The sequence below is a fragment of the Rhinolophus ferrumequinum genome, chromosome 12, assembly GCF_004115265.2.
Source record: "Rhinolophus ferrumequinum isolate MPI-CBG mRhiFer1 chromosome 12, mRhiFer1_v1.p, whole genome shotgun sequence".
Lineage (NCBI taxonomy): Eukaryota > Metazoa > Chordata > Mammalia > Chiroptera > Rhinolophidae > Rhinolophus > Rhinolophus ferrumequinum.
In genome coordinates, this window is record NC_046295.1 from 77,926,598 (window position 1) to 77,936,346 (window position 9,749).

The following is a 9,749-nucleotide window of genomic DNA, read 5'->3' on the forward strand; positions in this document are numbered from 1 at the left end:
CTCAGAGCAAAAGTTTTTAATTTTGATGAAGTAAAATTTATCATTTTTTTCTTTTATGGATTGTGCTTTATTGTCATGTCTAAGAACCCTTTGCCTAATCCCAAGTCCCAAAGGTTTATCCTCATGTTTTCTAAAAGTTTTCTGTTAGAGATCTTACATTTAGATCTATGATCCATTGTACATTGATTTTTCCCCCCTGTATTATGGTGTGAGGTAAGAGTCAAGATTCTCTCTCTCTCTCTCTCTCTCTCTCTCTCTCTCTCTCTCTGCCTATGGATGCCCAATTGTCCCTCAGTATTTATTAAATGAATGACTGAAAGGCACAAAAGATCAGGTAGTAAGGCCAGGAAAATGGGGGAGGTCAAGATTCTATACTATTCTATGCATAAAAGATACTTTTTTCAACAAATGGTGTTAGAACAGTTGGATGTTCATTTTGTTAAAAACTGGACTTCATACCTTATACACAATTTAACACACAGTGGAATAGATTTAAAGGCAAAGGCCACCAGCAACCACGTCTCTGTCATATGAGGCTGTCAGCCTGGCTCGACGGTCTAATGACATAGAGTTATGCAACACAAAGTGTAAGTCAAGTGAGAATCTTCTGTGGTTGCACCTGTCCTGTCTGCGGGTTTGAGGATGAGAGTGAGGGAGCCAACATTTATGAAACATGAGCTGTGCACCGAGTACGCCAACAAATGCTATCATTCAATCATGTCATCTAATCCTAAAACACATCAAAAACATTTCTGAGGTTGGTGTTTTTATGCCCAGTCTATGGGTAAGGAAATTGAGCTCAGAGAGGTGAAGAAACTTGCTTAAGGTCACACTGTAAATGGGGAAGCAAGGTTTGAGCCCAGGGTTTCCACTTCTGCTAGAGGCAGGCAAGAGACACTGGGGCCAAGCTAATGGCTGGATCTACGTTGTCGCCCCCTGGTTATCTGCCCTTGGTTGGGGTGGGGATGGGGCCTGGGAACGTTTCTCCCAGGGTTCTGGGAGACCAGAAGCCTCCATTCTCCCGAGAGCCTCAGCTCAGTTCCCCTCATGAGGCCTCCTCCTGGATGGCTCTTGTTCTTGGGGAGTCATCAAACCCGTCCCTAACAATGGGGAGCCATCCAGGCCTGTGACGGTGGGTGCCTCCAGGTCCCGTTATTATATCCTCCTGATGGTATATACACATGAGGGTACGTGCCGGGCCTGGGTACATCCTTCGCCCTGCACGTGGGGTCCCTGCCTCCTGTGACTGGTCATTCCAGACCACTGACCTTCTCCTTGTTCCTACCACCTTCCCACACCTTTGCCCAGACTGTAATCCTCTACTTAGCATGCCCTCTCCACTTCTTCTCACGTGTTCAGATGACTGCTGTTTCAGCATTCAGCTCAAGTCATGCCTTCCCCAGCAGCTCCTGCAAACTCTCTCTCTTCCTGCTGCTGATAAATACGGTCTAGTCCCATATGGTCTAGAAAGCTGGCATTCGGCAACATAGCCTTCTAGAGACACATGGACCTTCCAGAGCCTTCTAGGTGCCCCCAGAGATGCATCCAGAGTAGTCTCAGCCCCAAATAGATTGTGAGCACCGTGGGAGCAGGGGCTGAGTTTTAATCCCCTCTCTGCTTGGCACGGAGAAGACTGGCTTCCAGCCCATGGCTGGGGCCCAAAAGACTCACCTCTGCCCCTTTCTTGCTGTGTGACATGTCATAAATGCTGAGACAGGGGGAAGAGTTGCTGCTGTTGTTTTTGTGGCTGTTGTTTTTATTCCCAAGATGTTTTCCAGAGTGCTATATCCAGGTAGGGAAGGTGAGAGGGTCCTGCTCTCAGGATGGAAGCAAAATCCTACTATAGCAGGAGACCTCCCTCCTTTCCACGTCCTCCAATCACTCATCCTCCCTGGCTTGTGTCCGCCTTGCCCTGCTGGTGGCTTGCTGCTCCTTGCAGCTCACTCGAGCCTCCTCCTCCTTGAGGCAGAGCTGAAGCTCCTTGGGGGTGGGAAGAGGGGAGGAGAGAGGGACCAGCTTTTCATTCTTTCCCCCCTCATAGCCTTGAGTTGACCCTCAGTATGACAGTGAAGGGCCCCAGGGAGGCCGGGGTCAGGCAGAGGGGAGCAGGCTCTTGCCTAATGAAGTCTGCCTAGGCCTCCTGCAGCCCGATTAGATTTTATGATCCCAAAGGAGCACCCTGGATCCTTGCTCACCCCCAAACCTCAGCAGCAGGCCCTGTCCATTCCAGCCTCTGAATTTCAAACACAGCTTCTGCTGGCAGCTGTCACTGTCCGGCCCTAGCCCCAGCCTCTGACCCCTCCCACCTGGACACGGCGCCTGCCGGGGCTCCCTGCTCCCTGGCCTCTCCTCTCTTTCCCACTCTTGCCCAGTAACTGGAGACATCTTTCTAGAACACAAATCTGATTGTGTTCCCTGGCCCCCATCAGAGACTCCACTATCTTCCGCAGGGGCTTCTCCAGCTTTTTATACATAATTATTACAAGCGGGGAACGTATTCAAATGTAGCCATATGAAGAGTAAGATTTTCTGGGTCTGAAGTGGGGCCCAGGAACCCACATTGCACAAGTCCCCTTTTGGGGGCTGGGGTCAGAGGCCCAGCGCCTGGCTCTACTCCCATTCTCACATGCTGGCTCCACATTCTGAGGACACGATGATATAAAGGTGAACCTGGCCTTCCAGAGCCTTGTGAAGGTGTGTATGTCAAGGGAGGCGGCCAGAACGGCAGGTTTTCAGTTAGCAGTTTTCTAGCCAGATCGCTAACTGGTAAATGTCTAGATATTTGGTACATGGACTTCCATTTGTACACTTGCCCTGGGTCTCACAAATGCCAAGGGTGGCCCTGTGTGGACCTCAGCTCTTTATTCCCTCCTCTACAGGATGAGCTCCAGGGGCCTAAGTCAGTGAGCAAAGACCCTCAGGGCCCTGCCCCTCCCCCTCGTGGGCTCCTGCTGACTCGGGTGCTTCTCCACCTTACCCTCCAGCATCCAGCTTATTATCTTTGAGTGCACCAGGCAGGTTCTCACCTCTGTGCCTTTGTACATGTTCCGTCTGCCTGAAATGCTCTTTTCCCACATGTCCCCTTGGAGAACTCCTATTCATCCCTCAAAACCCGATTTAGATTCCATGATTCCTGAGGTCCCCTCCTCTGGTTGCAAGTGCTCTGCTTTGTTATAAGCATTTTTGTTCAGTTGCTTCCCTGGAGGCAGTTTATCATCTTTACCATGATGGTTTTAGAATCAGGGACTTGGTTTTGCCTCCAACCCCTATGTTTACCAGGAGTCTGAACTTGCGTGTTGTCCACCCACCTCTCAGACCTTTTCATTATTGACTAAAAGGGGATTCAAACATTACTCTCTGCTTTGGGTGGCCTTGCCGTTTAACTGAGGTGATGCATGTGAGGGGCTGAGCACAGCGCACGGCATAGAGTACAGCTTAGTTATTGTGACGTCTTCCCTGTTGGTGACCAGACTCTGTGAGGCCAGGGAGTGCACACTTGGTCCTAGACAGGACCACTCTCAGAGCGGACCCCAGGAGAGCGGGTTTGTGGGCAGCTCAGGGCTCTGCTCTATCCCTGGAAACTGTCCCCACGCTGAGTGTTGCTGTTGACTGTGCTTAGGGAAAGGGCCGGTGTCCCTCTTGGGGCCTCCATCTGAAGTGAAGAAGCCAGCTGGTCCCACAGGGTGAGAGAAGCAGGGGTCACAGTGGATGCTCAGCCTCAGCCCGGGAGACCTGTCTACGTGCTCTGTTGCGTGTTGGAGGGTGTCTGCCCCTAACCCATCCCTTAGAGGCCTACCCAGTGGGGGTGGAGGGCAAGGTGTCTGGGAGGCACGAGGACCGACAACTGGCCCCAGCTGCAGAGCTGGAGTGAGAGTCTCTTGATCTCTGGCTCTACAGAGAGGCAGAGGCAGCCAGGGCCCTGGAGATGGTCTCCATGACAACCGCTGCCACTCACTCCCCATCTCAGATGTAAATTAGTTACAATTTTATTAGTGTGCAGAATTTCAAGAGGCCAGATCCTGCCTTGGAAGGGAGAAGGATGGTGGGGAGGACGGGGGGAGAGTTTCCAAATGCTTCATATCCCCACGAGAGCCCCAAACTGCAAGGTGGTCCACAGAGTGAATTGGGCCACATGCCCTTATTTGTCTGGCCTGTCAGATGATCTGGGCTGGGCAAGTCAGCCTGTCTCTGGAGAGGAGGGGACACACAGGCCCGGGGAACCAGCAGCGTGCCCGGTGCTCTCCCTGACTTGTCTGGCTTCCTCTCTGCCAAGTTGACAGGGGAAGCGGCTGAGGGTCCCAGGTCATTACCGGGCTCAAGGGCGCCTGGCTCACCATTGGGCAGGCTCTTGCTCTGCCTTCTCTGCTCAGCTTTCTCCCAAGGTGGGTCACGAGATGTTCCTGGGCTTTCGGGCTGACGAATGAGGGCACAGCCAGAAGTTTGGGCGTCTGAGCAAATGCGGGGACCTGGCTGCCAGCAGTCAGCATGTGGGGCTGCTGCAAATGTGGCCAGGTGACCCCCGAGTCACAGTCTTCTGACATTTGGTGCTCTGAATCATGTGTGCATATACGCACAGGTGCGCACACACATTTCCCCCCTAAGGAGGAAAAGATGGGAACAGATTTGTCTTTTTCCTAAGGCTGTTGTTAAAATTAGTTGTGTCCCCGAAGGCACATCCCACTGTGTGTGCCCCCAAGGTGGCCCTGCTCTCTCCACTGCAGAGAACGAGGCTCAGTGAGATGGGGGCCGGCAACACCCCCTGGGCTCCTAGTCTGGGGCTGGCATGGTGGGGGGCATTCTGGGGGCAGAGGAGTTAGCACAGCAGGGGCAGCCCAGGCGCAGAGGGAGAGGGGTGCAGAAGAGATCAGGGGAAGCCTCTCGCAAGCATGAGTGACCAAATAATTGTGTCCCCTGGACAAGTGACATAATTTCTCTGAGTCTCAGTTTTCCTGGACGGGAAGGTGGACGGGAGCACTGATGGAAAGAGCAGTGAAACTCGGGGCTCATACGTGGAAAGCGCTTAGGACAGGGCCTGACACACAGTAAGTGCTTAATACATGTTCACTCCATTATTTCTTCCCAGTCCTGAACTTGGCCTTGGAGATGTGGTGGTGAGTAAAGAAGTGCTGGGGCTGCCTTCAGGGGCACAGAGTCCACTGGGCAAGGTGATCAGTCCTGGTCCAGGGACCTCTTGTGAGGGACAGAGAAGGGGCCCCAGGGTGGCCTGAGTCAGGGGGGAGAAGGAGGGGGAAGGAGAGGAGGACAATGAGTCAGGGCTGGTGCCTGGGATCTGTGTCGCTGGAGCTCAGGACAGGGTCATGGAATTTTCAGATGAAAGGGAAGAGGGCCAGGCATGGCCCAAAGGGGTGCCAAAGCCCGGAGCAGGGGTGAGGGAGAGGATGGTGGCTCATGCAGAGGAGAGAGGGTGCTCCACAAGGTTGGACTCATGTGAGGTGCTTTTAGATAGGGGGGCCACTCCAACAGCCTCTCCCTCGCTCAGTCAGTAACTAGGACCTGGCTCCCCCACCTCTTTGGACCTCAGTTTCCCCAGGTGTACCATGGGCTGGAAGATTCCTAAAGGTGCTTCCTGATTTGGGATTCCATCAGTCCAAGCAAGCCTCGTACAGGAGGATGGGAGCCCACCGTTACGGTTCGCCTCTCCTGACTGGGGTCAAGAAGCTCCAGCCAGGCCACAGGCCTGTCCTCCCTCGGTCCAGCCCTCGAGTAAGAGAGAAACGAGAGTATTAGGGTTCCACAGGACACGTCCTGCTGCCTTTGATGGGGCCCGGGGCTATGGGGTTGTCCATCTGGGATTTGATTGCTGCCAAGAGGTTGGGCAGACCTTGTAGCAAATCGACCCTGGGTGACCACGTCCTGGAAATAACGCACTTATAGAGAAATCACTGATCCTACAGAGAGAACAAGACCGCTCTCTAATCTGCACTGCCCACTCTGAGGTCCCGTGAGGGGGACAGACTCCCTGAATTCCATCTGGGCCCAGTTTCTGTCACCAGGTATGTGGTGGGTTCCTTGCGGGGCCTACCCAGCTCCCCTTGCACACGCAGAAGCCCGCAGAGCCAGAGAGGTGAGCTCCAGCTGGCTGGCCCTGTCCCCTCCATCCCCCATGTTACCACTTGGTATATTTTGTGGCCCGAGGGCTGAGAATTCTAACAGGCAAGAGCAGAGATGGGACCGCCCACCCTGTTCCAGTCGTGTGTCTTACTAATTATGCCACACACCGGAAAACTTAATTAAATCGATTCTTGGTGTGTAATTTCAACTAGTTTGGAAGTAGGGGGAAATCAAACAAACAGCTACCCAGCCCTGCCAGCCCACGTCACCTTGGCACAGTCCTGCTGGGTCCTGGGTGCTGGGGACCAGGGCGCTTGTCCAACCCTGCTCAGCTATGGTGAAAATGCCTCCTTCCCTCTCAGCCCCCATAGGAAGTGCCCGCTCCCCTGACTCCCCAGCCCCAATCTCACACCACACACACACATACGCACACACACACTCATACCATACACACTCACACACACACAATGCGAGCTGCAGAAGGGAGCCAGGCAGCCCAGGGGGACAAAGAAGGGGGGAAAGCCTAAGAATCAGGGGCTGCATTAAATGGTTAGCGAGACAGTAGGATGAAAAGATAAGGAAAGGCCAGATATTTTATATATATATAATATATGTAATATATTATATATACATATATATATTATATATATATATTACAATTACAAAAGGTGCTCAAAGTGGTTCCCATCAGTGTCCAAACACTTCAGACTTACGGCAAACTACTGCTTGAGCAACGTTGACCAAAGTGTCCACTTGTATACATTTTTTTGGCACCTCTGGTATAGTACACGAGTGTGTGTGTGTGTGTGTGTGTGTGTGTGTGTGTGTGTGTAATACATATATATCTGAAATACAACTTAAGTTCAGCTTCCAACTCTCCTGGTATTCATTTCCAGGTCTCTCTCAGACCCTCCTCCTCCTTTCTCTTCCTCTTTGGGGTCACACCCCTGCTCTGTGTTTTGTGTGTGAGGGGACCCCAGCCTCAGGCTATCGTTGTCCTACTGGGGGCCCGGGGTGGTCCGATGGGTGGAGAGGCAAAGCCCAGGAAGGGCAGCCGCAGAGGGGACCTGGAAGGTGCAGAGGTGGGTGGGAAGGGGACAGGTAGAGCTCAGGCAGGTGACACGCTGGGCTAGCGGGAGTGGGCAGGGGGGAAGGGCTTCCTCTGTTTTGTCCCAGTGTGGTTTTGAACTATGTGCTCTGTCAGAGAAGAGGGTTTGGAGAGAAACCGAAGAGGCATTGCAAGACAGTGGGAGACGCTCACGTCAGCATTTACCCCACAGCCTCCGTCACCACCACACAGAGAAGGAGCTGCCGAGGGGCCCGGCCCAAGGTGCAGCGCAGAGATAGACAGGCCCTGCTCCAGGAGACCCAGGGTTGGTCCAATGGGGGAGACGCAAAGGGCACCACATCACTGCAGAGGGCGAGCACGCCATGGCCTGGGCCAATAGGCTAGACCCTGGTGCCAGGCACTGATGGCTGGCAGGGTTACCTCCAACTCCCTTATGACAACCCCATGAGGCAGGTACCATCACCACCATCACCTTTGAGCATGGGGAAACTGAGGCACAGGCAGTTAAGTCACTATCCAAAGCTCCCAGTGGGTGAACATCTCAGCTGGACTGGAAGCTGCTGCCTCTCCTAGGATTATAACTGCTGTAGAGAAACAAGGCAGTGGAGAGTGACAGGGAAGCGGGGCAGGGCAGGCCTCTTTGGGGAGGGGCTTTTGAGCTGGGGCCCCACTGCCTGTTTGCTCTGGGCCAACATCGGCTTTATATGTAGGCATCTCAGCAAAACCTCACTGGAGCCCCATTTTAGAGATTAGGGGACTGAGGCAGACAGAGGTTAAGGAACAGGCCTGAGTTGTCATGACCGGGGAGAGCTCCTCAGGGGTCAGACCTCAGTCAGCCCTCCTGCCCCAGACCACCTTGCAGTCCTGCCTCCCGAAAGCCATAGACAGTTCCTAGCTCAGCATGAAAAAGATTGGTGAATGAAAGGAAAGAAGCCCTTCCTAGAGAGGTGAGGTGGTTTTCCTGATGTCACACGCCCTGCCAGGCCCGGCAGTGTCTGTCCCAGACGCTGGCATATCTGCCCACTGCCACAGGGCCAGCCCTGCAGGTTGTGATGTGCGGGAATATGAGTCCCTGCTGCTGCTGCTCCCGCAACCCCTGGGGCCCAGGTCCCTTGGCCTCCCTGCGTCCCCTGGAGGCCGCCGAGCCCTGGCTAACACTGGTTCAGGAGCTGCAGGTGAGCCCAGTTACCTGCCTGACTACCTGCCCGGCTTGGGGAGGTAGGGTCAGCTGAGCCTGGGTTTGAACCCTACTGTCTCACAGCCTCAGTTTCCCTCTTGGGTACATGCTTCTGGATTTCAGCGGCTCCTTGCCACTGAGATTTTAGGTTCCCTGTCATCTCCTGGGACCGGTCATCATGAGCACCTCCTCCCACCGTTACCCTGCTGACCTCTCTCTCTCTCTCTCTCTCTTTCTCTCATGTTATGGGCCTAAGGACAGCTTTGTCCATGTGCGGCAGACACTTTTCTGTCTTGTTCTTCCCTGCACCCCCAGTATCCGGCCCAGAGAAGGTGCTAATAGATGTTGTTGAAAGCAGGAGTGAATCTGTCCAACGGGACAACACGGTCCCTCTCTCTCCAGGACGTTCTGAGTATTAAACTAGCCAGGGCACCAAGGCTGAGCCGGGGCTGGGCAGGGTCCTGGCAGGGCTTCTCCAAGGAGCCACACCTTCAGCCAAAGTCCCCAACATCCAGGGCCAGTGGGCAGGGCAGAGGCCTGGCCTCCATGTTGCCTGCCTTGGAGTCCTGTGCCTCAGAGCCCCAGGGACATTCATCCACCTCTCCCCACCACCCTTCCTCTTCCTCTAGCCCTCCTCCTCCCTCTCTACCCTGTCCTTCCTCCTCCCTCCCAGTTCTCCCTCCTTCCTCCCCATCCTTCCTCCTCCTTCCCCACCCTCCCTCTTCCCTTTCCATCATCCTCCCTTCTCATCCTCCCTCCTCCCTCCCTGTCCTCCCTCTTTCCTTCCCATCCTCCCTTCTCCCTCCTTGTCCTCCCTTCTCCCTCCCCATCTTCCCTTCTCCCTCCCCATCCTCCCTCCTTCCTCCCTCTTCGTCCTCCCTTCTCCCTCCCTGTTCTCCCTCCTCCCTCCTCGTGCTCCCTCCTCCCTGCTCATATTCCCTCCCTCATCCTTTCCACCCCTGCCCTTCAGAGCTCTGCTCTCCTAGATTTCCCTCTTTCTCAGGTTTCTCTCACTCTGCCTCTCTCCTTTTTCTCTCTCCAGCTCTTTCCTCCCCACCTCACCCTGTCCAAGGGAGGGGCCGCCAGGGGCCGGTGATTTGCAGTTCCCAAAGCAGTCATCTCTCTGCAGCAGCACATCTGGGTCATTAGGACGCTCTGGAAAACCGGGGCTGCCTGAGCCCGGACCTGCAACCCTGCTTCCCTCCCTCCTTCTCCCTCCTCCCCATCCCCGTCCCTCCCCAACCTCCTCTCCATCCTCCTCCCACCCTCCTCCTGTCCCTCCTCCCTCTGTCACCCTCCTCCCTTCTCAAGCCAGTATTTTTAGCTTGCTGCTGTGCGTTAGTGTGCAGGGGCGCTCCTGGTGAAGCCTGGATGAGGTTTTATCTGTTGTGACAGCCCCAAGGGCAGCTGGCAGACTTTCTCCCTCTTAAG

General features: G+C 54.4%; 1 long non-coding RNA gene across 1 annotated transcript; it reads right to left on the reverse strand.

The window, feature by feature from the left end:
- Positions 1-4,004: 4,004 nt before the first annotated feature.
- On the reverse strand, positions 4,005-9,516 carry LOC117032244 (uncharacterized). The gene is made up of 3 exons (XR_004424707.1): positions 9,381-9,516; positions 5,558-5,719; positions 4,005-4,597 (listed from the first exon to the last, which is right to left on the reverse strand). It is a non-coding gene; the product is annotated as an uncharacterized LOC117032244 (long non-coding RNA).
- Positions 9,517-9,749: the final 233 nt, after the last annotated feature.